Raw genomic sequence first — 19,721 nt, forward strand, 5'->3', positions numbered from 1 at the left:
CATCTCTCTGTTCCTATCTGTCTGTCCCTATCTATCCCTCTCTCTGACTGTCGTTCTGTCTCTGTAAAAAAAAATTAAAAAAATTTAAAATAAAGTTTGATGCTGACAGTGCTCTGGCTGATTTTATTTTTCACATTAGCTTCCCTAAAGCTACACAGCGAGGCAGTAAAGCTGGATTCAGACCCTGCTCGTTTAACTGCTATACTAAACTGGTAATTTTCTATTTTAAAGGCTGCTGGTTGAGTTATTTGTCTGCAAAATGAAAATGTCCTTTCTCATAGAAGTGATGTCAGGGTCGGAAGCCAGCCCTTTGGGTTTTCATAAGCACCCTGAGCTGCCATAAGTGGGGGAAACAAAGCCATAATGACTTCACTGTAAAGTGGAAATGTTGACACCTAGCCCATGGGCTTGTTGTGAGAATGAAATAAAAGTCCAGGCATACTTGAATTTGTGAAGTACCACATAAATACAACTTTTTAATAATTATTCCTGATCCAAGGTCTTTGGTATACAGTAATGTCTCGGTTTTCATTGACTTAGGTTATCGTCGGTTTTGGTTTTAGTTGATTTTTTCCCTGAAAATTTTGTCTCGGTTTTTGTCGGTTGCCTCAGATTTCGTCGGTATGCCCACATGACCTCGCTGCTAATTTTGCAAAAACAAAGGGCGACCCACCTATTCTCCTGCTCAGTGTGGCATTTTTTCTCATTGTGTGAGCATCACCCTGTGCGTCTAGCCAAACAATTCCATTGCTTTCCAGTGTTTTTGTGCTTTTTTTTATTGCATGCGAGTGCTAATACTACAATTATATGTAAGTGATTACTGCGTAGACAGTATTCGGTGTAATATGTTTATTTTGCGTTTTTCAGTTTCAAAATGTATGTAAAAGAAAGGTAAATGCCATGGTAAATATTCATTTAATCTTTACATTAGTCTTTTGTATTCATTTTATATTAATTTCTTATTGTTTTTAGTATTAAACACTACATTTATTCTCTATAAAATGTGTTTTTGGTATGTATTTTGGAGTGTCTAGAGCGAATTAATTGGGTTTACATTGATTCATATGGAAATAATTGCCTTGGTTTTCATTGGTTTTGGATTTCGCCGATTGTTTTCTGATGGATTATTGAGGAAAACCAAGGCATCATTGTATCAGAATACTATCACTATGTGTATGTACATATATGTGTGTACATATATAAATTGTATATGAATATGTATAAATATAAAATTGAGGTATAATTGATTATATAACATATTTGTTTCATATGTACAACATAGTGATTGGATATTTTTATATATTGCAAAATGTTCACCACAATAAGTCTAGTTAACATCTTCATACTGTATATTGATTGTTGCTAGGTGAGGAAAGAGTTCCAAACAGAAGGAAGAGTAAGGGCTAAGTTCCTGAGGTAGAAGCATGTGTGCATTCAGGGACTAAAATGAAGTCAGTATGGCTGAAGCAGAGAGGCCAAGGGGAGGAACATAAAATTATGAGGTCAGCGGTATTAGGTCTGGGTGTTTGTTATAAGATCATGAGTGAGATAGGAAGTCATTGGAAGTTTTGAGGCAAAGTGCAACATGATCTGGCTTGCATTTTAACAGTTTGAAGTATAGAGACAGAGAAGTATAGGGATTAATTAGAAAGTTACTGCGATAATCTGGGAAAGAAATGATGATGGCATGGAACAGAGTGGTAGCAGTGAAGTGTCAAGAAGTGGTCAGGTTATAGATATATTGCATTTTAAATTTAAGGTCAATACAATTTCTAAAAGGATTCATGTCGAGCTTGAAAGAGAGCAACATTAAAGATGGCTCCAAGATTCTTGCCCTAAACATGTAAGAGAGAAGTTTTCTTTACTGAGATGGGTAAAGCTATAGAGGGCCTAGGATGGAAAAGAAGTCAAGACTTTGTTTTTAGGTAAGTTGAGTGTTTGATGACTATCTGACATCCATGTGGAAATGTTGAATAGGCAGGAGTTCAGAGGAGAGATTCAGGCTGGAGATATTCTCTGGGGAGTTATCAGCTTGTATTGCATCTTAAAGCCGTACAACTAGTGAAATCCACTCAAGGAGCAAGAATAAACAGAGAAGGGAAGAAGAGCAAGAGTGAGTTCTGCGACATACCAGGATTTAGAGCAGGGGTCCCCAAACTACGGCCCGCAGGCCGCATGTGGCCCCCGAGGCCATTTATCCGGCCCCCGCCGCACTTCCGGAAGGGGCACCTCTTTCATTGGTAGTCAGTGAGAGGAGCACAGTTCCCATTGAAATACTGGTCAGTTTGTTAATTTAAATTTACTTGCTCTTTATTTTAAATATTGTATTTGTTCCCGTTTTATTATTTTTTTTTAAATAAGATATGTGCAGTATGCATAGGGATTTGTTCATAGTTTTTTTTATATAATCTGGCCCTCCAACGGTCTGAGGGACAGTGAACTGGCCCCTGTGTAAAAAGTTTGAGGACCCCTGATTTAGAGTTTGGGGAGGTATAGAGGACATAAAGAAAACTGAGAAAAGAAGAGAATCAAGAGAGAGAGAGTGATGTCACATAAGACAGTGAAGAAAATGGTCATATTCGTAGTCAAAATAATGTACTTTTTCATTTTATCACATGATATCCATTTACTTGTTTATCTTATTCACTAGGCTAATGGTTTTTAAGGCCTGAGAATACAGTCGTCCCTCACCATATCATGGTTCACCTTTCATGGTCTCACTGTATCACAGATTTTTAAATTGTATATATCTAATTTTGTATCGTGGATTTTTTGCTGTATCGTGGGATTTTGTGGAATGTAGGTATTTTTATATATTTATTATTTTGATTAATTTTGTGGTAAAATAAGCAAAATAAATGTTGGAAAGGTTAATAACAGTGTGGGAAAGGTTTATGAGAGTGTGAGGAGGGTATCTAAAGCCTTAAAATATATAAATAATAAAATACATATATGATCTCTACTTTGTGGATTTTTGCCTATTACGGGGGATTCGGGAACTTAACCCCCGCAATAGACAAGCAATCACTGTATATCACATTCATTTCTCTATCTCTAGGGTTATAACTAGCTCAGCACCTGCCACATAATAGACTTTGCCTTGATACTTTTCTTTTTTTCAATTTTTTTTTTTCCTGAAGCTGGAAACGGGGAGGCAGTCAGACAGACTCCCGCAAGCGCCTGACTGGGATCCACCCGGCATGCCCACCAGGGGGCGATGCTCTGCCCATCTGGGGCGTTGCTCTGTTGCAACCAGAGCCATTCTAGCACCTGAGGCAGAGGGCATGGAGCCATTTTCAGCACCTGGGCCAACTTTTGCTCCAATGGAGCCTTGGCTGCGGGAGGGGAAGAGAGAGACAGAGAGGAAGGAGAGAGGGAGGGGTGGAGAAGCAAATGGGCACTTTTCCTGTGCGCCCTGGCTGGGAATCGAACCCGGGACTCCTGCAAGCCAGGCCGATGCTCTACCATTGAGCCAACCAGCCAGGGCCCTTCTTTTTTTCAATTAAAAAAAATTAAATTAGAAAAGAAATGCAAGAATAGCACCGTGAATTCTGAAACCTCTTCACCTAGATCACCAATGTTCAATAAACATTTTTGCCACATTTGTTTTTTTCTCTCTCCCTTTGGAAAAATTGCAGATATCATGACCTGTCATACCCAAATAATTTAGCATTTATCTGCTAAGAAAAAGATATTCTTTTTCAAACCCACAGTATAATTATCAAATTCAGGAAATTTAACATAAATACACTATTATTACCAATATACAGTTCATTTGGAAATCTTGCTAGTTGTGCCAATAATGACTTCTAAAGCAACCTTTCTTCCCCACGTGTTTCATTTAGTTCCCACATCCCATTAGTCTCCTTTAATCTGGATCAGTGTCTCAGCCTTTGTCTTCTGTGACATTGACATTTTTGAAGCACACAGCCCAGTAGGTTTTTAGAATTTTTATCAATTTGAATTTTCTTAATATTTCTTCATTTTAGACTACCTTTTTTTAGGAAGGAAAATACATAAATTATATTGCATATATAATAGAAACTCAAGGTTGCATGAATCACTATGTAAGGCCAGGAGCCGCCATTATGGCCATTCACATGCAGGTTCCCATTGGATTTGGGCAGACGGTAAAGAAATGGCGGAGTTGCCTGACCAGGTGGTGGCGCAGTGGATAGAGCGTCGGACTGGGATGCAGAAGGACCCAGGTTCGAGACCCCGAGGTCGCCAGCTTGAGTGCGGGCTCACCTGGCTTGAGCAAAGAGCTCACCAGCTTGGACCCAAGGCCCCTGGCTCCAGCAGGGGGTTACTCGGTCTGCTGAAGGCCCACGGTCAAGGCACATGTGAGAAAGCAATCAATGAACAACTAAGAAGTCGCAATGTGCAACGAGAAACTGATGATTGATGCTTCTCATCTCTCTCCGTTCCTGTCTGTCTGTCCCTGTCTATCTCTGCCTCTGTAAAAAAAAAAAAAAAAAAAAAGAAATGGCGGAGTTGAGGGATGGTGGGTCATCCTGTTTATTGGTGTCTCACCAAGACAGGCAAGCCACAAGAGAAGACAAGGGAAAAGCAGAAAACTAGCTTTTCCCATGAAGGTCAAGGGATCAGGGAGACCCGTGCAATGGTGATAGCAGGAACCGAGAGAGCAAGCTCCTGATCTGCCCCACTTTATAGTGTAGAAACCAAAAACCTTTAATCCAATATACAAATAAGGAAGTCTCTGATACAAAGTCATTTATCTGAGGCATACTTGGATTTCTCATGAGAGTGCAACACCCACATCATGCAATCAGTCAAGGGTGTGGGGAAAAGCTTAGTCTTTTTTTTTTTTTTAATTTTTATTTTATTTATTTATTCATTTTGAGAGGAGAGAGAGAGAGAGAGAGAGAGAGAGAGAGAGAGAGAAAGGGGGGAGGAGCAGGAAGCTTCAACTCCCATATGTGCCTCAGACCAGGCAAGTGCAGGGTATTGAACCGGCGACCTCAGCATTCCAGGTCGATGCTTTATCCACTGCGCCACCACAGGTCAGGAAAAGCTTAGTCTTAAAACTAAACCTTAGGCTATAACAACCTGGCCTGCTTACAGTCTGTCCCCCACACCCAATGCAAACTATAAGCGAGCAAACATATGTATCATATTTAAAAACTTATTTGGCCAACACACTATTAAAGAGAGCAATTCACTAATTTCTTAAAGAATGATTGGGTCAAGCCAGTAACAGTGCCAGTCTAAAATGTTGCCCTATTTGCACAGAGATAGATAGATGGGTAGGTATCATATTTCCCCATTTATAAGATGCACCTTAATTTTGGGGCCCTGTAGGTCAAATAAGTTTGTAAATATGATAGTTTGTTCGCTTATAGTTTGCATGGGGTGTGGGGGACAGGCTGTAAGCTGGCTAAGTTATTATAACCTAAAGCTTAGTTTTAAGACCAAACCTTTCCCACCCTTTTAATACTAAGATCTTTTCAAAACTAAGCTTTTCCCCACACCCTTGACTGTTGCATGATGTGGGGTGGTGCACTCTTAGAGGAATCCCATTTATGCCTCAGATAAGTGGCTTTGTATCAGAGACTTCCTTGTTTGTATATTGGATTAAAGGCTTTAATTTCTACACTATAAAATAAAGCAGACTGGGGGCTCTCTCTCAGATCCTGCCATCAGCATTGCAGAAGAGAGGCAGCCAAGATGGTGGAGTGCTGAAGGAGAAGCCAGTTTGTGCAGAGTTTGTGCAGAGAGAAGGAGATGGGGAACAGAGGTGAATAAGGCCGGTGAAGTAGAAACCTTTGGTTCTCGGAAACTCAGATAAGTCAGTGGCTTTGGGAGCCCTGAATGGAAAGGGAAGTGTTTTCCCACTGTGTGTATTTTCTTGCCTGCAGAGTGCAAGCTAGGATTAAAGCTAATGGCCTACCAGTTCTTGGCTCCGTTGTTTTATTACTGTCTGTCTGAATCAAATGCGAACCTGCAAGGGCAAGGTGGCTGTGATGGTGGCTGTGGCTACTGGCTTTACAGGCCCAAAATTTGGAAAAAAAACGTGTTACATAAAGTTATTGAACTCATTTTATCTATCATAAAATTCATACAACTCCTCATCACTCTCAGAACTCCCATCCATTAGCTTGTCCTCATCTGTGTCTAATGACAAATCACTGTCTTCAACAATGAGCGCAAAAAAGCGAGAAATGCAAGTAAAAAATCTACAACCACTGTATAAGATGCACCCATTTTTAGACCCCAGATTTTTCGAAAAAAGATGCGTCTTATTCTAGGAAAAATACAGTAGGTAGATTGCAAAAACACCAGGTCTGGGTGAGAGATTAAAACTTTGTTTACTCACAGCAGCGACACCGGGCACAGTTGCGTTGCTGCACTGTCCATCAGGCCTAGTTCCCTACACTGTGTAACACAGGGAGCACTAGGTGCTTACACCTACATGCATGGTGGGATCATGCTGTAGGAGAGGGACTCTAAAATATGGATCTAAGTTTATATAGAGGATAGCCATTCCTCTCCCCTGGAAAAAGAGAGAAAATTCTTTACCCTTAATGTACACTAGTTTTCTTTAGGAGCAGAAGGCAAAGATTGGATTCTTACCTTTTGGAAACTAAATTATGTTTGGAATCTAAATTATGTAAATTGTCTCTAGGAGAAGATAAAATCAGTTTCTTTGAGATTATAACCAGGATTTCCCTCTTTTTGATGTGTAAACACAGAGAGAGCTCTCTAAATCTTGGGTTTCTCTCTAGAGAGGAGGGGAAGAAGTTCCCTATGGTGGGATGTCAGGCCTTGATTGCAGGTAAGAGAGATGTTTTATTACCTTGTAAGTGCCAGTAAATGGCTCCGCAATCCAGGCTGTAAAAAACAAATGTTCCTGGGGGACAGATAAGCGCACATTCTCATCTTCTGATTAGATCAGCATCCATGGCTCAAGAGGCTGGGGTTTTGCAGAAATACAAAAAAAAAAACAAAAACAGGGAAAGTTCATTTTCCCACAGAACATAGTACAAATCACCAGAATGGACAAAATTTGCCTTTGGTGACTTGTGGACATCCTTCCTTTACTCTTTCCTTCCCTGTAATGAACCTTTTCTTTGACCTTAGGTGCTTTTGTGGGGCTCTCTCTAGCACTTTACTTTTGGGAGGTGGGACCCTTCCCAAAATGCTCTGTGCTACAACTTTACTTTTGTCCTATATCCTCAAATAAAAAATCCCCACGCTTTTAAGGTAGTGGATCTCAGCTATTTGCTGGAAGGAAAGCGAACAAACTCACAATTAGCTATTAATGAATTATGTGCCCTTGATATTTTGAGGGATTTTTCCCAAGAGTACCGATGCCTATCTCATGTGGAGGTGGAGGGAAAAAATGAGAGAAATTTTGTAAAAGCACACTAGTAATTTGTAAAATGTCATATAAATGAATGTCAATGTGTATGATATTTATTAATAATACTACTACACTGAGGCTGGTGTAAAGCCAGTAGCCACGACCACCATCACAGCCTCCTAGTTTCTGCAGGTTCCAGTTTGATTTGGACAGATGGTAATAAAACAATGGAGCCAAGAACTGGTAGGCCATTAGCTGTAATCCTAGCTTGCACTCTGCAGGCAAGAAAATACACACAGTGGGAAAACACTTCCCTTCCATTCAGGGCTCCCAAAGCCACTGACTCATCCAAGTTTCCTAGAATCAAAAGTTTCTACCTCACCAGCCTTATTCACCTCTGTTGGTCAAATAAGTTTGTAAATGTGATATATATGTTTGCTCGTTTATAGTTTGCACTGGGTCTGGGGGACAGGCTGTACGCACGCAGGGTTGTTATAGCCTAAGGCTTAGTTTTAAGACTAAGCTTTTCCCCACATCCTTGACTGTTGCCTGATGGGGGGTGGTTCACTCTCATAAAGAATCCCATTATGCCTCAGATAAGTGACTTTGTATCAGAGACTTCCTTGTTTGTATATTGGATTAAAGGTTTTGATTTCTACACTATAAAATGGGGCAGAGGAGCAGAGAAAGGCCACTGGAGGAGAAGGGAAGCAACATTGTGGAATGTTGAAGGAGAAGCCAGTTTGTGTAGAGAGGAGATGGGGAACAGAGGTGAATAAGGCTGGTGAGGTAGTAGTGTAAAGCCAGGAGCCACGGCCAGGGCTACCATCGCAGCAGCCCGGCTCATGCACGTTCGCATTGGATTCGGACAGTCGGTAAAGAAACAACGGAGCCACAAACTGGTGGGCCATAGTCTTTAATCCTAGCTTGCACCCGGCGGGCAAGTAAAAACACACACTGGGCTCCAAAACCCACTCACATTCAGCGCTCACAAAGCCACTGACTTATCCGAGTTTCCTAGAATCAAAGGTTTCTAGCTCACCAGCCTTATTCTCCTCAGTTCCCCATCTCCTTCCTTATCCCAGATACAAACTCTACACAAACTGGCATCTCACTCAGCACTCCACCATCTTGGCTGCTTCTCCTGGCCACATGGCCTCTTTCTGCTCTCTGCTCTGCTCTCTGCTCTCTCATGCTAATCATCCCAGGAACCAAGAGAGCAAGCTCCCGTTCCATCCCCATTTTATAGTGTAGAAATCCAAACCCTTAATTCAATATACAAAATAGGGAAGTCTCTAATACAGTCACCCTCTGAGGCATGATAGGATTGTACCAACCCACATCAAAAATGGGTGGGAAAGGCTTAATCCCAAAACCAAGCCCCAGGCTACAAGGATTCTCAACACACATTAATATCACCTGGGCAACGGCCTCTTTAACAAAGTGAGCATAATACATTTTATCTGCCCAACAATCCACCCCTATGCTCACTTTACTACCCACAATCTATACCACCGGCATCCCTGTGCAAGGAAATTAGAACATTACACAAATTACAACAGCATAAATCATACAGTTTCAACAATTACAAAGGTACATTTCACCAGTCTCTCAGCACTTAGCCCAAAGTGCAAAATGTCTTCGGCTTTATTTCTAGCCATGGGAAAAGCTTCCCAGGGCAGGGGAGTGGTTCCAGCAAAGCCACCCCCCACCCCCATCAAGGTATTTCACATTGTCCAAAATCCGTAATCCGTAAATCCATCCAACAAAGGAGCCAATGCCCAATCCGGTCATAGTCCAGGAAATCAGTCCACGCACATAGGGTGTCTGCCACCCCCCTCATCCCTGCCATCCTCGCAGGTCTTACACTGTCCCAAAGAGGGGCACATGGCAATGGCAGTCAGCATTTCCATCTCTGCTCTGGAGAGCATGTCCAGCCCTATGTCCCCAAATCGCAGACCTACCCGGGCCATAGTAGGTGCTCCTTCCAGCTGGGCTTCCATCTTCTGGAGACTGCAAATCACAACTCCAGCCCAATTCTCATCCTCCAAAGAGGAACTGAAAACACCAGCTCCCGCTGCCAGGCTCAAGCCCCGGGCTGTCGCCACCTTCTGCTCTGCAGACGTTGCAACTCCGGACATGGCCTCAGCCTCAGCCTCAGCCTCAGCCCCGGCCTCCTGCCGCTGCTGGCTCTCCGCAACATCCAGGGCAAGCTGCAACTCACGAACCTCTGAATCCTCCTCCAGCGTGTGCTCCATTTCCAGGCGAATCTCGAACACCTGGTTGGCCTCCTCCTCCAGCACTTCCTTCAGCTCCAGGGTCAGCACCGGTTTCTCCTGTGTTTGCTCCAGCTCCTTCCACTGCTTGGTTTGCAGGTCCCAGGCAGCTTCTTTCACAGAACTCTCAGTTTCCTCACGCATGGCTGTAAAATCAGCCAGCCTACAATCCCCAAAAGGACAGCCATGGGGAACCCTAACACTAGCCAGTCCTCTACTCCACCACTCAAAGGCTCCTTGCCAATCTGTATTGAATCCTGCCACAGACTACGCCAAATGTAAAACCAGCAGCCAGGGCCAGGGCCACTATCAAAGCAGCCTTCTGGCCCATGCAGGTTCGCATAGGATTCAGACAGTCGGTAAAGAAACAATGGAGCCAAAAACTGATGGGCCATAGTCTTTAATCCTAGCTTGCACCCGGCGGGCAAGTAAAAACATACACTGGGTTCCAAAACCCACTCACATTCAGTGCTCACAAAGCCACTGACTTATCCGAGTTTCCTAGAATCAAAGGTTTCTAGCTCACCAGCCTTATTCTCCTCAGTTCCCCATCTCCTTCCTTATCCCAGATACAAACTCTGTACAAACTGGCATCTCACTCAGCACTCCGCCATCTTGGCTGCTTCTCCTGGCCACATGGCCTCTTTCCGCTCTCTGCTCTCCTCACACATGGCAGTACCTTTGATTCTAGGAAACTCGGATAAATCAGTGGCTTTGGGAGCCCTGAATGGAAAGGGAAGTGTTTTCTCACTGTGTGTATTTCTTGCCCACAGGGTGCAAGCTAGGATTAAAGATAATGGCCCACCAGTTCTTGGCTCCGTTGTTTCATTATCGTCTGTCCGAATCAAATGTGAACCTGCATGGGTCAGGCATCTGTGATGGTGGCCATAGCTACTGGCCATACAACACTCTTCCCCATCTCCTTCTCCCTGCACAAACTCTGCACAAACTGGCTTCTCCTTTAGCACTCCACCATCTTGGCTGCCTCTCCTATGCAATGCTAATTTCAAGAAGGGAGAGAGCAAGCTCCTGGTCTGTCTCATTTTATAGTGTAGAAATCCAAACCTTTAATCTAATATACCTAATATACAAATAAGAAAGTCTCTGATACAAAGTCACTTATCTGAGGCATAAATGAGATTTGTCCTAAGAGTGCACCACCCCACATCATGGGACAGTCAAAGGTGTGGGAATAACTTAGTGTTGAGAAGATTTTAGGATTAAAAGGGTGGGAAAGGCTTAGTCTTAAAACTAAGCCTTAGGCTATAAGGACCCTGCCTGCTTACAGTCTGTCCCCCACACCCACTGCAAACTGTAAGCGAGCAAACATATACATCATATTTGCAAACTTATTTGACCCACACGTAGGAACAAAAAGACTCAATTTTAATTCATGGTTTGTGTTGACTTTCCCCATTTTAGCATACAGGATTTAACTTTCCTGCTTTCTTTCTCATGGTCACAAGATGGCTACTGAGTCTACAGACTCATGTTTCTATATTTCCCTGTAGAAATATAGTTGGAAGAGGGGAAAATAAGCTTAAGGAACTGTTGGGCAGATAAAATGTATTATGCTCACTTTGTTAAAGAGGCCGTTGCCCAGGTGATATTAATGTGTGTTGAGAATTGTTGTAGCCTGAGGCTTGGTTTTGGGATTAAGCCTGTCCCACCCTTTTTGGTGTGAGGTGGTACAATCCTATCATGCCTCATAGAAGTGATTTTGTATTAGAGACTTCCCCATTATGTATATTGGATTAAGGGTTTGGATTTCTACACTATAAAATGGGAACGGAGCGGGAGTTTGCTCCCTTGGTTCCTGAGGTTAGCATGAGAGAGCAGAGAGAATAGAGCCAGCAGCGGGAGGAGGCCACGTGGAGAAGGCCAGGAAAAGCAGCCAAGATGGCGGAGTACTGAGTGAGATGCCAGTTTGTACAGAGTTTGTATCTGGGATAAGGAAGGAAATGGGGAACTGAGGAGAATAAGGCTGTTGAGCTAGAAACCTTTGATTCTAGGAAACTCGGATAAATCAGTAGCTTTGTGAGCACTGAATGTGACTGGGTTTTGGAGCCCAGTGTGTATTTTTACTTGCCCACCAGGTGCAAGCTAGATTAAAGACTATGGCCCACCAGTTTTTGGCTCCATGGTTTCTTTACCGACTGTCCGAATCCAATGCGAACCTGCATAGGCCAGAAGGCTGCTGTGATAGTGGCCCTGGCCCTGCCTGCTGGCTTTACAGAAACACTATTCTCTGAAACTACTAGCTTCATCTTATTACATAAAATTGTGTCCCATGACCAGCCGAATGCTCAAGGAAGATGGAAAAGTGCCTTTTTTTTTTTAATTGGGAAAACAGCTACTTCACATAAAATCAGGGCTCTGCTAGGAAGAAGGATTATGGGTTAGGGTGGATATTGTTTGAGTTGGCCACAAGCAACATTAGGCCCATAGGCAATTTTACTTCTAGAATTTACCCTACAATTATATTCACTGTGCCCTCACCTAGGTCCCTGGGACCCTTGCTACCATTTTGGTGTGCCCATGCCCTAGCAGCTGTGGGTGCTGCTGGGAATGGCTCCTGCCTGCAACCCCAGCAGATTGTATTTAGATCAGGGGTCCCCATACTACGGCCCGCGGGCCATATGCGGCCCCCTGAGGCCATTTATCCTGTCCCCTACGCACTTCCAAAAAGGGTACCTCTTTCATTGGTGGTCAGTGAGAGGAGCATAGTTCCCATTGAAATACTGGTCAGTTTGTTGATTTAAATTTACTTGTCCTTTATTTTAAATATTGTATTTGTTCCCATTTTGTTTTTTTACTTTAAAATAAGATATATGCAGTATGCATAGGGATTTGTTCATAGTTTTAATTTATAGTCTGGCCCTCCAACGGTCTGAGGGACAGTGTGCCACAGACCAGTGCAGCTCCAAATAACGGTGCGAAATTAAGGAAACACACTTATCAAAACAAAAGCAATGGGACTGGGAGGACTCTTTAAAATGCCTGGCAGTATCTGAGTGCCTCATAGCCCCAGTTTGCTTTATTATATAGATATATGCAAATCAAGGACCCTGATACAAAGTTGCACATCAAAGGCTAAGACAGGAACTTTCCCAAGGCATAAAACAGGATGCATTAGTGAAATCTACCAACATCCTAAAAACAAACAAAGAGGCAGAGGAAGGGCATGTATATTGCTTCCAGCAACCCAAGGAAGCAAGTAGAGTGGGTGCAAATACTCAGCATCATAGCCAAATATGGAGATGGAGGGGGGAGAACTTAGCCTTTTGCTAAGCCTTGAATCTAACAATGGTTTTTTGCCATTTACGGTCCACAATATATCCCCCTTTTCTTTTTTATTTTTAATTTGTGTGCTGAGATTTGCACTTATCTGATTTCCTAGTTTCCCAGATCCTAATTTGGAGGCAGACTAAAAACATACAGAACAAACACAAAATTAGTATAGTCAATTAGTATAGTCAGTATATTAACAGATACCCAAACAAACATTCTAATACAGTAATTAAAGCCTTTAAGCAAACTCTTGGCCAATACAACAAGAATCCATAAAAGAGTAGTGTCCTTAACTTGTTCACCAAGTCCAAGTTGGCACCAACACCATTCCAAATTTCTGCAAATGCAACCCAACCCCAGTTCAGTCCATCAAAAGCTGTCACAGGAGCAGGAGTCCAGGAAACACATCCAGGAGAAGTCCACATGGCACTGGAATTGCTGTCACACATCCACACTCTGCTGCTAGTGTCAAAGTCCCAATGACCGCTGCTCCCAGCTGGTGATGATCCAGGTAGACTGGAAAAGCCATCTGCAGCATGCATGAAGACGGAGTTTTTGTTTTCTTTAAACTGGAAAAAGATGAACCCAGGGGGCCCTATACTGGAGCTTTACAGCCATAGGGTGGTGAGGAGAACCTTGAGATACACTAAGCTGGGTGTCAGAAGTAAATTTGTAAGTTGGCAAAAATGGAAAAAAAAGGAGCTCTGAATTAGGAGTAGGTCCTAGCCTAAAATATGAGTGGGGCATTGAGGCAGGAGGAATAAAGGAAAAACTATATATTAAACAAAGCAGCAGAAAACAGGACTATAAATACCCACAACAGAGATCTTCGAGGGAAGAATAAAAAACCTGAATATTCAGGCAAGACATAGTTAAGTGGTCCTTGTGTAAATGGGACCAGTCTACGGGCTACTTGGAAGAAATACCCCAGGCTCGTCCACAGTGTCATAGATGGGGCCAATGGCCCTGGGCACCTTTTAGCCTTCAGTGGCAAATCCCAGTATTCTGGGCAAGGTTAGGTCACAGGTGGCTGGAGCAGGGCTGGAAGAGACTGAACCTTCCCTTAGAGGAGCGAGGGGGAAGCCTACCTTCCAGTGTCCCTTCTTCCTCACAGCAAAAAGCATGTAAGTCTGGCAGACTTTGGCTTAAATGACCATTCTTTCCACTATTGAAGCAGGGCCCTGATGAAGTTCCAGTTGGAGCGTTGGAGCCTCTGAGGGTGTATGCCAAGAGATAGTATTTTACCTGATCTCCTTTGGGCTTTTTCAGTCTCTTGGTACCTTAAGAGCCATGCTCAGAAGATCTTGCTGAGGGGCTTGAGGGTCCCTATCTGCCTATCTGGAGCTATTTGGAAAAAGACAAAACAGTGTTATTAGCTGAATCAAATAAAAGAAGGTAGAAGTTTGCAGGACAAAAAAATTTGGTATCTCTTGTACATCAGTATTCAAAAGAAATTGTTTGAAGTAAAAAGCATGATAGGGCAGACCTTCAGGAGTTCCAGGATATGACTCCCCCCCCCCTTTCTTTTTATGTTATTTACAATTGATCTTCAAGCAAATGTTAAGCATACTTTACAATATTTTGACTTCAAAGATTGCAAGAAATTCTTGACTTTGTTAACTTTTAACGAAAATAGAGTAAATGTACCTTCTAGCAACATTCCCACACTTATCAAAACACCCCCTTAACATTAATTAACAGGCACCTTAAAGAGTACATATCAAAACTGAAAAACTCCAGTGTGATCTTCATTATTCTTCTATAGTAAAAAAAATCTTTACACTTTTATTATGTAAATCTATGCTGCCTCGAGCCTTCCACTTGCAGCCTGGAGCAGCCTGGCTAAATTAGCAAGTCTTTTGGATCCAAAATGAGCGTGCTTTACTTATTCCAAACAAAATCATATCCATGTAGGGAAATGAAATTATCCCCATTTTGTTTTCAACACTAGACCCGGCATTTCCAAAATTATTATTATTATTACTTTTCATGTAAGGACTTAATTCAGACCTTATAAACAAAATCACTTAGACATTAAACAAAGACTTCACATACAATCATACAAATCAAGAGTGAACCTGGGGTTTTAGAGATTAAACTATGGCCTGCTTGATCTTAAGTAGGGCTACCTTAATAGGAACGTAATAAGGATATATACTAAACAGAGATCTCTCTCGAAAAATCTCAAGACAGCCATATGAGATTTCTGTTCAGCAACACCCAAATCAGGCCCTCTTTTCAGACAATGGAGCAGGAAAGAAATAAAATAATCTAAAACATTAAAAAAATTAGATAATAATAATTGAGAAAGAGAAGAGTATAGTAAAATAAGTCTTATGCAATTGCTCTTGTGTAGAAAGTCTCTCATCTAGAATCATGGTGTCTCACCAGTCATTCAGGGATCCACCGAGGAGCTTCAGCAGACCTAGGAAAAACACACACATAACCTTGGCCTCATAAGAGAACAGGGTCTGGCCCTTGCCAGGTTCCTGTGAGTGGGTCCCTCCATTACACTGCAGGGAAGGCTTTCCTTGCAGAGTTCCAGAGCCTCTCTGCTGCTGAATGACCCTGTACATCAGTATTCAAAAAATTTAAAGTAAAAAGAGCATGGCAAAGGAGATTTGCAGGAGTTTCCTAATACTTAAGTTGCTATTTGGCTCCTAACTCTGAACACACCTCACACTGCACTAACCAAATCAATAATTCTTAAAGATCTACATTCTATTCTATTTAAATTCAAATGAGTGCTCCTTACAAGTTTTAAAAACAGCCCATTTTTTCTAAATATTAGAGCCAGCATTTCCAACCCTTGCATGCAAAAAAATCCCAACTCAGGCCTTAAAAACAGACACATTTTGACAACTGTTGGGCAGATAAAATATATTATGCTCACTTTGTTAAAGATGACGCTGCCCATGTGGAGGCCGTTGCCCAGGTGATATTAATGTGTGTTGGGGGCAGGCAGGATCATTGTAGCCTGGGGCTTGGTTTTGGGATTAAGCCTTTCCCACCCTTTTTGATGTGGGGTGGTACAATCCCATTATGCCTCAGAGAAGTGACTTTGTATTAGAGACTTCCCTATTTTGTATATTGGATTAAAGGCTTGGATTTCTACACTATAAAATAGGGGCAGAACGGGAGCTTGCTCTCTTGGTTCCTGAGATTATCATTAGAGGAGAGAGCAGAGAGGAGAGCAGAAAGAGGTCATGTGGCCAGGAGAAGCAGCCAAGATGGCGGAGTATTGAGTGAGAGGCCAGTTTGTGCAGTTTGATGCTGGAGAAGGAAAGAGATGGGGAACAGAGGTGAATAAGTCTGGTGAGCTAGAAACCTTTGATTCTATGAAACTTGGATAAGTCAGTGGCTTTGTGAGCACTGAATGTGAGTGGGTTTTGGAGCCCAGTGTGTGTTTTTACTTGCCCGCTGGGTGCAAGCTAGAATTAAAGATGACAACCCATCAGTTCTTGGCTTCGTTGTTTCTTTACTGACTATCCGAATCCAGTGCAAACCTGCATGGGCCAGGAGGCTGCTGTGATAGTGGCCCTGGCTGCTGGCTTTACAACAACATTAAACAAAGGCTAAACAGAAACAAGAATCAGATGAACCAGACAAACCAGAGAGAAACCCGGGATTTCAGAGCACATCCAGACTAGAATGATGCCTGCCCAATATTAGTTAGGGCATTTTCTGACAGAGGGACTGAAGGATGTGACTAAACAAAATCTCCCTGAGAAAATTTGCTCTCGGCAGCTGCTGGGATATTTTCCATAGTCAGATCCAACACAGGTCCCCTGCCTCAACCTCCAGGCAAAGAACAAGAAAGAAACAAAATGATAGCTCAGAAGATTGTAGCCAAAACATTAAAGAAAATCAGACCATGACAGGAAAAGCTGCAACTTTCCTAATACCTGAGTCTCCTTTCCACTCTCAAATTCTATAGTTGCTGCAACCGGCGGCTCAGGTTGACCATGCTGAGATTTTTCTCCTACCTGAACAGGCTCTTCATGGAAGTCCCACTTCCACAGCAAATAATCACCCCCGGAGAGACAAGCACAAGCAATTGCCTTCCAGTCATTTTGGGGAAGAGCCTTTGCCCTAATAGTATCTAATAAACCAAGTGAAAAAGGGGCAGTAGGCCCATACTGAACACAAACAAGTTTAAGCTCTTTCAGAGTTCTAAAGGGTACAGGTTCATGTTCTCGCACTAGTCTCCCTGTATCATCCTGTCTTTCTATAACAGGAAAATGGGTAAAGCCATTATTTATTGTTTCCCCTACATTTTGAGCCTGGTCTATAGATTGTTGGAGAGGGGATTTCCCAGATTTTCAGCTATAGACTCCGCAATCAGCCCAATAAGGGAATAGAGGAGCAGAGGGTTGAATGTAGGAAGAAGCTGAGGGCAGCGGAGGCCCCGCGGCTAAGGCAGCCATAGCCACGGATTTTTCATCCCCCCTGTCATCCTCAGACTCCAAGTTATCCTCGTATTCACATCCCTCTGTCCCCAGCTCACCCTGATACTCTTCAGACAATGATTTGTCTTCATACGGAAACATTTCTATTGTATAAAAAGGTCCCTTATTTTTGTCCCTATCTGTCCCATATTCTTTTACTCCCAACTACACTTTCCCCAAAAACCTTCTTTACTCACTGTGAGTACTTCACTTTGGGGGGTTCCGTCACCTTTCTTCAGTTTTAGTTTCCTCGTACTCATACTCAAGTCTCTGTTTGGGCACCACTTGCCACGGACCAGCGCAGTTCCAAATAACAGTGCAGAATTAAGGAAACACACTTATCAAAACAAAAACGATGGGATTGGGAGGACTCTTTAAAATGCCTGGCAGTATCCGAGTGCCCCATAGCCCCAGTTTGCTTTATTATATAGACATATGCAAATCAAGGACCCTGATACAAAGTTGCACATCAAAGGCTAAGACAGGAACTCTCCCAAGGCATAAAACAGGATGCATTAGTGAAATCTACCAACATCTGAAAACAAACAAAGAGGCAGAGGAAGGGCATGTATATTGCTTCCAGCAACCCAAGGAAGCAAGTAGAGTGGGTGCAAATACTCAGCATCATAGCCAAATATCGAGGTGGAGGGGGAAGAACTTAGCCTTTTGCTAAGTCTCAAATCTAACAATGGTTTTTTGCCATTTATGGTCCACAACAACAGTGAACTAGCCCCCTGTGTAAAAAGTTTGGGGACCCCTGATTTAGATGATTAATGTCACCTCAACTGCAAGTGCCTGGAGTTACGTGCTAATCCCCTATGCCCACCCTCTTCCCTACCCTCCTACCTGAGACTAGTCCATAGCCAGTGATTATCTGGGGATGAGTGTGTGTGTGGGGGTGTCACACATGGTCTCTCCCTAGCCTAAGGGCAGACAAACCCTGCTTGTAGTTTATGCTTCAGAGCTCCCTGTAGTAACAGACTGAATGTGGACATCATTTGAAACTGTGTTCTTGCTTCCCTGTTGTGCTTCCCTTACTCTCCTAGCTTTCTCCTGAGTGTTCTCCTAATAAATTATGTGCACAAGACTTTCCACCAGAATCTGCTTCTCAGGAGAGAGACCTGAGACACATGTAGGTGAAATGACACAAGACTATTCATTGCTTCATGATTTGTGATAGCAAAATTGTTAACAAGCTAAATGCCCATCATTACTGTAAAGCCAGGAGGCACGGCCAGGGCCACCAACACAGCAGCCCGGCCCATGCACATTCGCATTGGATTCAGACAGTCGGTAAAGAAACAACGGAGCCACAAACTGGTGGGCCATAGTCTTTAATCCTAGCTTGCACCCGGCAGGCAAGTAAAAACACACACTGGGCTCTAAAACCCACTCACATTCAGTGCTCACAAAGCCACTGACTTATCCAAGTTTCCTAGAATCAAAGGTTTCTAGCTCACCAGCCTTATTCTCCTCAGTTCCCCATCTCCTTCCTTATCCTAGATACAAACACTACACAAACTGGCATCTCACTCAGCACTCCGCCATCTTGGCTGCTTCTCCTGGCCACATGGCCTCTTTCTGCTCTCTGCTCTGCTCTCTGCTCTCTCATGCTAATCATCCCAGGAACCAAGAGTGCAAGCTCTCGTTCTGCCCCCATAGTGTAGAAATCCAAACCTTTGATCCAATATACAAAATAGGGAAGTCTCTCTACAAAGTCACCTTCTGAGGCATGATAGGATTATACCACCCCACATCAAAATGGGTGGGAAAGGCTTAATCCCAAAACCAAGCCCCAGGCTACAAGGATTCTGCCTGCCTTTAGCCCACCCCCAACACACATTAATATCACCTGGGCAACGTCCTCCTCATGGGCAGCGCCATCTTTAACAAAGTGAGCATAATACATTTTATCTGCCCAACAATTACCATACTGACTAAACAAAACACAATAATATATATAGGTGAATACTTACCATTGTTAAAAAACAAAATTTAGCCCTGGCCAGATGGGTCAGTTGATTAGAGCATTGTCCTGAGGTACAAAGGTTGTGGGTTCAATCCCTAGTCAAGGTACATACAGGAACAATAGATGTTTCTTTCTCTTTTTTTCTCTCTCAAATCAATAAATAAATTCAAAACAAAAATAAAATTTAACTGAGTAAATTTTCAGATCTAGTTCAACTGAGTAAATTCCAAGATCTAATTGGCTTTAATTAAGTGATTTATCAATCAGGCAGGATCCCATCTAGCAACTAGAGTTATACACATGAAAGATTCTTATAAGCAGAGAGAGGGTGGAGGAAGTTAAATGAGTGGATTAGGGTGGTACTAAGAAATTAAAAGTGGATGATTTCAGGCAAGGATACCTTCCCTTAGGAG

Source organism: Saccopteryx bilineata, chromosome 2, assembly GCF_036850765.1.
Source record: "Saccopteryx bilineata isolate mSacBil1 chromosome 2, mSacBil1_pri_phased_curated, whole genome shotgun sequence".
Classification (NCBI taxonomy): domain Eukaryota; kingdom Metazoa; phylum Chordata; class Mammalia; order Chiroptera; family Emballonuridae; genus Saccopteryx; species Saccopteryx bilineata.